Source organism: Crinia signifera, chromosome 4 (genome assembly GCF_055691185.1).
Source record: "Crinia signifera chromosome 4, ASM5569118v1, whole genome shotgun sequence".
In the NCBI taxonomy this organism is placed as follows: Eukaryota; Metazoa; Chordata; class Amphibia; order Anura; family Myobatrachidae; genus Crinia; species Crinia signifera.
This window is the reverse complement of record NC_139220.1, coordinates 197,881,153-197,889,936: the sequence shown is the minus strand read 5'-3', so window position 1 is coordinate 197,889,936 and position 8,784 is coordinate 197,881,153. Positions and strand designations below refer to the sequence as shown.

The 8,784-nt window shown below is 44.6% G+C and overlaps 1 long non-coding RNA gene across 1 annotated transcript; it reads right to left on the bottom strand.

Annotated features, from left to right (window-relative positions):
- Positions 1–210: 210 nt before the first annotated feature.
- On the bottom strand, positions 211–5,702 carry LOC146072506 (uncharacterized). The gene is made up of 3 exons (XR_014473160.1): positions 5,552–5,702; positions 3,002–3,043; positions 211–256 (listed from the first exon to the last, which is right to left on the bottom strand). It is a non-coding gene; the product is annotated as an uncharacterized LOC146072506 (long non-coding RNA).
- Between the last annotated feature and the right edge of the window lie 3,082 nt (positions 5,703–8,784).

Genomic DNA, 8,784 nt, shown 5'->3' with positions numbered 1-8,784 from the left:
ATACATATACATACATATGCATACATATACATACATATGCATACATATATATACATATACATACATATGCATACATATATATACATACATATATATATACATATATATACATATACATACATATGCATACATATATATACATATACATACATATGCATACATATATATACATATGCATACATATACATACATATGCATACATATATATACATTCACACACATACAGACACACACCTAAAAGTACTGATGGTTGTATCTGCAATTAGAAAGAATGAAGATTTATTAAATGGCACATGCCAAGATACAGTCACTCTAATGCATTTACAGGTTGAAGGGGGGGGGGGTAACAGGAAGAGGGCAGGTGGGTAACAGGATGAGGGTAGCGGAGTAACAGGATGTGGGCAGGGGGTAACAGGATATGGGCAGGGGGGTAACAAGATGTGGGCAGGGGGGTAAGAGGATGTCGGCAGGGTGGGTAACAGGATGTGGGCAGGGGGGGGTAACAGGATGAGGGTAGGGGAGTAATATGATGAGGCAGGGGGATAACAGGATGAGGGTAACGGAGTAACAGGATGTGGGCAGGGGGGGTAACAGGATGAGGGTAGGGGAGTAATATGATGAGGGTAACGGAGTAACAGGATGTGGGCAGGGGGGTAACAGGATGTGGGCAGGGGAGTAACAGGACGAGGGATGGGGAGTAACAGGATGTGGGCAGGGGTGTAACAGGATGTGGGCAGGGGAATAACAGGATGAGGGATGGGGAGTAACAGGATGTGGGCAGGGGAGTAACAGGATGAGGGTAGCGGAGTAACAGGATGAGGGCAGGGGTAACAGGATGAGGGCAGGGGGTAACAGGATGAGGGTAGGGGGGTAACAGGATATGGGCAGGGGGGTAAAGGGATGAGGATAGGGGGGTAAAAGACTGTGGGCAGGAGGGTTAACAGGATGAGGGTAGGGGGTAACCCGATGTGGGGAGGGGGGCTTTATAACAGGAAAGATGCTGTAACAAGGGGACTGCATGTTATTGGGTCCTGACACACTGACCCCCATCCCCAGACTGCTCTGCCATTGCATGAACTACACTTCCCCCAGCAGGTGGCGCCCACCACACATCATGTGCCTATTGGGAAATCGCTAGTAATTATGGAATACATTAAATATGGGGATAGGGTGCAGTAACTGTGATGTGTAAGTGCTGTGTATATATATATATATATATAAACTCCAATGGAAAGAATGGCACTCGAGAGGCAGACAACAGTGCAATGAAAGCAAGTATATTGTGTCAAGATTTCAGGGAATTAAACCCCTTCTTCAGGACAAAAACCTGTCCTGAAGTAGGGGTTTAATTCCCCGAAAGCTTGACACAATATACTTGCTTTCATTGCACTGTTGTCTGCCTCTCAAGTCCCATTCTTTCCATTGGAGTTTGCATCTATCTCTGATTGGGCACCGGGGACTGTTGCATCTTTACACAGAGTGCCGGCAGGTTTGGAGGAGTGTATATATATATATATATATATATATATATATATATATATATATATATACAGTCCAGACTGTCCGGCACTCAGCTGTTTGTAGAACAACGGCTCCGGTGCTCATCCAAAAGTATAATATATATTTCAAACGGTGGATGTCACTCGGAAATAAAGGTAGAAGCAGACAACTGTCTTAAAGCCAACGTTTCAGGGCTGGTGCCCTTTTATCAAGACTATATATATATATATATATATCCAGAGCGCTGTCCGTAAATATAAGGATTCTTTTTTCTTCTCTGACTCTCACAAAATCAAATGGGTTATAGGAAAAAAGAGAAGAGATTAATGTGTAGGATTATCACTTTGAAAATCAAAAATAAGTGTTGGATTCACAGGACGTACCACACTCACAATAAAGTGTGTAAAATTAAACTCATAACGATATCTTTATTAATGTGGGAAGCCTTCACCAAGTTCACCAGGTGTTGGAGGAAAATGGAACGTACGTTTTTCACTAACTCAATTAGCATGGGTAAATACATACAGGTTTCTTTTAGTAAGTGTAGAAAAAATTAACAATTTTTTCACATTGAGATTTTCAAACAAATCTGGGTATCTTTAACTTGGAATTTCAAACGACCAGTGATGATGATAAAAAAAACTTTTAATGAACATTCTTTAAAAAAAAAATAAAAAAAATATTTAAAATGGATCACCCTAAATATCCCACTGGAAAACAAAATGAAAGTAAGTGGATGATGTGGACCTTCCGGATAAGTCTCACATGTCAGAGAATCCACCACAAGAAATACCTCAAATTAGTGTCCAGAAAATCAAAAGTCCATATAGGTGCAAGTCCAGATAGCCACCAACGCGCGTTTCGATTTCAAATCTTTATCAAGGCCTTATTGTGATTATTGTGGTACGTCCTGTGAAACCCACATTTATTTTTGATTTTCACAGTGTTAATCCTAAACATTCATCTCTTCTCTTTTTCCCCATAACCCATTTGATTTGGCGAGAAGAAAAAAGAATCCTTTCTCTTATATTTACGGACAGCGCTCTGGACATATCCTAACATTTTATTTGTATTGTCTATTTACTAGTTTTTTGGTTGAACAAGTTCTTTGGATATATTGTAGTTGCTCCTCCTTAGATTGCGCCTTGATTACATTGTGTACATTATTTTGTCTCATATATATATATATATATATATATATATATATATATATATATATATATATATAGTTTTGCTATATGTGTAACGTTGGAGGGATCTGGTGTAGTTCTGGTTATTACCCATAAGGGGACTGGGAAGTAATCTGACTCTACAGACCGCGACCCCCATTATTCTGGCTGTCGCTGTGTAATTATCATTCTGACTACATGACATTAATGTAAATCCCCAACTGGCCAGACCTCCATACCTATCCATACAGACAATCTGGGGACGTCCCTGACAGTACTGTGGTGCTGTGGTGACGAGGGCAAGTACCCCTGTGACGCTCCTGTGTACTTACCTCATAAGATATAAGGTTCCACAAAAGAAACGGCTGAAGAATCTGCAATGGGACAGAATGAGCATTTCTATACATCACGTGCCAACATACAGTCACTAAATGGGATGGGATCACTGACCCCCATTCATGCCACCTGGTATAGGTGACATCTCTAGTAATGCCCCAGTCACCACCGCTTCCATGTATCTTAGCCCTCAATATAGGGTAATGCTGGAATGAGATGGGATTATCGGCCCGATTCAGACCTGGGCTGCCAGTTTTCCGAGCCCATCGATCAGGTAAACGCCGCCCTGCTGACCAGACTCCCCCTCCACCCGCTGCTCCAATTTGCATGTGATCGCAGCCAGGCACAGGAGGAGAAAACCATTCATAATCACTCACTATACACAGAACTAAGTAAGCTAGATGTTACTTATTGCTGCAATAGCGATGGGGAGAAGGAAGCCGCTGGCTGGTGACATAAGCGGCCCTCCCTCCCAACCAGCAGAAGGAAGCTGAGGTTACGCCACAAACGCCCGTCACCTGTCAATCAATTTTTGTACAGATAACAATGGCTAGCCAATTGCTGGCTGTGATCGCAAGGACAGCGGTGTGCATCCGCGGTCATACGATAGTCGTCTGTGCTGAGGGATCACCTGATTTCAATGGCTCCCTATTCAATGCTGTCATTAACGACAGCATTGATGCGGGATCACGGCAGAACGGGCCCGACTTCAGAAGCTGTCGGGTCCGTTTGGCCGATAACGGCCGTGGATTGTCGTGATCCAGACCACAAATCGACAATCAACCTCTGTTTTCACGGCCACATTCCCCTTTGCGCCCATCGGCAGGCGGGACATTGAATCCCATCTATCGTTATGCGGTCGATCTGACCGAAAAACGGGCAGGATCATGGCTGTCGGCGGGGATCGACAGCCGTGATCCCAGATTGCATACCCCCCTTAGACTGAGTTGTCACGTTAATTATCAATGATACTATATCATACGTGAGAGAACTCCGGGTGTACATTCAACAGCAAATAGAGCGAGATAGAAATTAAATTATAGTTCAAAAGTACTATGGTCTGGGGGTGGGACACATAGACGTGACAATTTAAACAAACATGAACAAGAAGCACTGAAAGAATAGAAGGACAACAAGGAACTCATAGTAAAGCCAGCGGACAAGGCAGCATACATCAACGAACACATACAGTATTGCATACTGAAGAATGATCCCACTCAACAATACAAACAAGAACTACAGACACTCTTACACAAAGGATTATACTTAGGGATAATCAACAAACAAGAATTTTATTTCTTACACCCACACCACCCAGTATTTCCAGTCATTTACTACCTACCAAAGATACACAAGAACCCAACCCACAGGCAAACCAATCATTTCAGGCATCTACTCTCTTATTTCAAACTTAGCTCAATACATAGATCAATTCTTGCAACCTTTAGTCAGCCAACAACCATCACACTTAAAAGATACAACACATACACTACTGACCCTTCAAGACATCAACTGGCAAGATGACATGTGGCTAGTCACTAGCGATGTGACCTCGCTATACACAGTCATTTAACACACACAGGGTATAGAAAGTGTAGCACACTTTCTAAGGAAAGACACCACAATACACCCGACACAAATAGAATTCATTACAAAAGCTATTAACTTCATTCTTACACATCATTTTACATGGTGCGACAACAATTATTATTTAAAGTGAACAGGCACCGCCATAGGGACCAGATTTCCCTCCAAGTTATGCTAATCTATTTTTGAGCAAATGGGAGGAGAAAGCAATTTGGAACTGGACATGAATTCATTAAGGCGAATCTGGTCCTCTGGCAAGGTACATAGGCGACATACTTTTGATAATTAACGTGAAAACTCTGTCTTATTCTTTCAGGGGTAGATTTATTATAGCGGCGCTAAGAGACGCTCCCTGCTTCACCTCATTAGCGAGGCGAAGCAGAAGGGGACACTGACAAGATCTACTAAGATCTTGCCGCCGAAGCGGGGGAGCGCTAACTCCCCCCTCCGGCGATGTCCCCTCCAGCTGACAGCGCGTCAGTTAACATTGACGCGCTGTCTCCTTCCCCCCGGCCGGCTGGACTGCGCATGCGCGGGATCTCGCTACTCACGCGAGAGCCCAGCGCAGCTCAGCGCCAGCAGCAGGGACAGCGCTGTCCCTGCTGTAGGTATAGGACATCGCCGCCTGCAGCTGTCAAAGTCGATAGCTGCAGGCGGCGGAACGGTCAGCGATGCTGACCGTTCATAAATCAGGCAGGAGGCAGGGGCGCAGTACGAAATATCGTAGCTGCACTATGCCTCCTGCCCCACACCGCCGCCGATAAAGTACCCGGCCAGCAGGTGTGATAGATCAGGGGAAGCGCTATCCCCTGCCTTAAGGCACGGGGATAGCGCATATTCCCCTGATCGACATATAATAAATCTCCCCCTCAACACCTTACACTCTGAGCATTTAAATAAATATAGGCAGCACTCATGTCAATTTACTAAACATTGTACAATATCCGGTTACTACTCACTTGGGGAATTTCTTCCTCCACCATTCCCTGCTGAACCTCACTGATTTACTAAAAAAAAAAGAACAGAGATTAAATTATAGGACTGTGCAATGGAAGGGACTGTATATACCATGGGCTGTATATACAGGGGTACACATGACTAATACCTGGTGAGGGTGTTACTGGGTGTAAGCACATACTGGTGTGTATGACATTCCCGCTACAAGGTATCAGCCCCTTCCCATCATATATGGAGACAGGGCTACGTGATGATATGTGTCAGATCTGTTAGACAGACACATAACAGCTACTTATATAATGGGACCGTTGTCTGGGTCCTTCCACCATTCACTGTTAGAATAATAACAATAATTAGAAAGTGTAAGTGATACACAAAGCTCAGCAGCGCAGTAGTGTGATCCACACAACATGACACTACCGCACTATACACAATATACACATTCTCTACAGATCTGACCCTGAAATGTAAAAATGTAAAACCAGTAGTGTTTCTTTTACATGATCAGAACCAAGATCAGCAGGGAATCAGCAGCTGGTAAATGCCGCTGCTTAGTAATTCTATCCCATGGTCTGAAATCAGCCTGTGTGATTGATCTAGGTCAGGAGACATTCCTGGGTGGACCCACAAAAAGCAGTCAGTATTTACCCTGCACAGAAACAAAATAACTCACCCAAATCTAACTCTCTCCGCACATGTTACACCTGCCCCCTCCCCCTGCAGTCAGCGGCGTAACTATAATTTGGGAGCCCCCCCCCCCCCCCGCCGATAATAAATCACGCCCCCCCCCTCCACCACCCCGGCCGCTCATGCCCCCCCATCCCTTGCATATTTACCTGTATTCGCTGCGCTGGTCCCAGCTCCCCTCCTGGCTTCATTCTGATGCTAAACACGGACCATCACAAAATGGCCGCCCCCATACAGCAGACAGTTTCATAGAACTGTTTGCTATATGGGGGCAGACATTTTATGATAGCCCGTCGAAATGGCATCAGAATGAAGCCAGGGGAGCCGGGACCACCGCAGCGAACATAGGTAAAGCTGCGGGGGATGGGGCATTATAATAGCACCGCAGCCCCCCGGCGCCCGCACTTACCCAGCGCCTCCCCGCGACCGCGGGGGCTGCGGTGCTGTAGCTACGCCACTGCCTGCAGTGCAGCATGGTTTTGTCCATTAGAGAGAATTGACTTTTGCAAGTTAATTTTCTTCTATACTGAAATTGCTGCTGTCACAGGTCCTGGTAACGTCGTCATGGCTGTATTCTCTCTTGTGTATGAGAGATGAGTACATTATGTACAAATAGGGTAATGGGCCATTAGCATTACTACTGTCACAGTGACTATGCTGTTCTGCGCTCTGTATACTGCCATGGGGTGTCAGTATATACAGCTGTACACCCGGGATCCAATGGGATGCATGTATATTATCTACGCTCCATAATACAGCCAATCATATACCTACCGATCATCTTCTGGCCAGTTGTTAATGGTCAGTAGCCTATAACAGATCCAGTAAAAGAAAAGAAGTGACAGTTAGGAGCTGATCCCTGCAATACGTTTAATAATTATTGTATGTTATATAAGTACATTTTTGCTGGCTAGGAATAGTTAATGTGATGATTAGATTATCGGAGAACCACGAATGCGCAAGCCCTCCGCGCGGCCACAGATGGTGATGGCCTGCAATCGCAGGCTGTAATGCTGGCTAATTAAAAGCCAGTGTAAATGTGTGGGCCTCACTCTAACGTTCTCTTGATGTGACGCCCGAAAAAGAAGGCGGTCCTGGCCGTTGGGAGAGACGGCTGCTGACATCATCAGCCCCGATCTTCCTACGGCCATCGAAGTGCCGAGTAAGTACTGACTTACCCCGCGCTGCACACGGAGAGGGGAAATCCATTCAACGGTGAGTGGATTTCTCCCCCTCTTTGGACAGGTATGAATCAGCCCCATTGTATTCAGGACAGCCGATGACAACTGATGAAAGGTCACCTAACGATATTAGGTGGAGGCCCGGTTCTACCAGACAAATATTGTCCAAGTAATAAAGTGATATAATTACCTCCCAGCTTCTTTCTCTGTTGGTGAAACCTCTGAGAAATAAAATGAGGATATTAGATGGTAAAACAACAACAATTTGCATATAATAAAAGGTAATTAGTAACATCTCAGGACGTACCTGGTATGGGCTTCAGCACCTGCTGCAGAGGGGAAAACGAAGATTATTAGACAATATAACCCATTACGTGTGTGTTATACATGTCACCATTCTTGCGCGTATACATAGGGGTGCATTTGGGGGAAGCGACGGGACAGGAGAGAATGCAGAAGCGATCGGAGATTCCTGCTGGGGTCCCTCCTACATCCATTTAGGGGATAGGTAACATATTCTGCAAATATTACATAATAAATGGGTCCCATAGAGATATATATAAGAAATGTAAATAACTTACAAGACGCTTCCGGCCTTTATATCCAATCACCCAGTTCTTTCTGGGGGTTTTGCGAGCAAATTCCCTAGAAACAGAATATACAGAACATTATAGGGAATTGATGGGCCATCTGACAGCACTCTATTATACAGATGATGAATAATAACAACACTCACACTTCGTGCATCAGCACACGCAGCTGAAAAATTCTGTCCTCTATCTCCTGCGGAGGGAATGAAAAAAAGTTTAATATTGATTTTAACTACAACTGAACCTGCCCAGAGATCTACCATAACCCAAGGGGCGTCATTCTGATTGACCCGGTAACCTGCTAAGCTCGCAGGTTACCGTCCCTGTGACACCACCCACTTCACCGCCGTATCCCCTCGCATGTGCCCGCAAATCTGAAATCATTCCGTGGTTGGGTTTTGCACGCCTTCGCAAATTTAAGTCTGTTGAGACTGACTTATATTTGCGAGCACCTGGACAAAGAGAGGACGGGAGGCTGACATCAGGAGGAACTTGGAAGGAGTGCAGGAGAAGTGGGGAAAATGTAAAAGTGCAATACTAAAAGCAACAGAACTTTGTGTCAAAAGAGTTAGGAAAAACACAAGGAAAAGGAAGCCATTGTGGTTTGCCAAAGAAGTAGCAAGTATTGTGAAAGCAAAAAAGTTGGCCTTCAAGAAATTTAAGCAGACGCAGAATAATGAGGACAAAGTGGGGTACTTATGTAGTATCTGGGCTGCCGATTTTTTGATTGTATGCCTTAAGTTAAGGCATACAATCAGATGCGATGCGATGCGATAT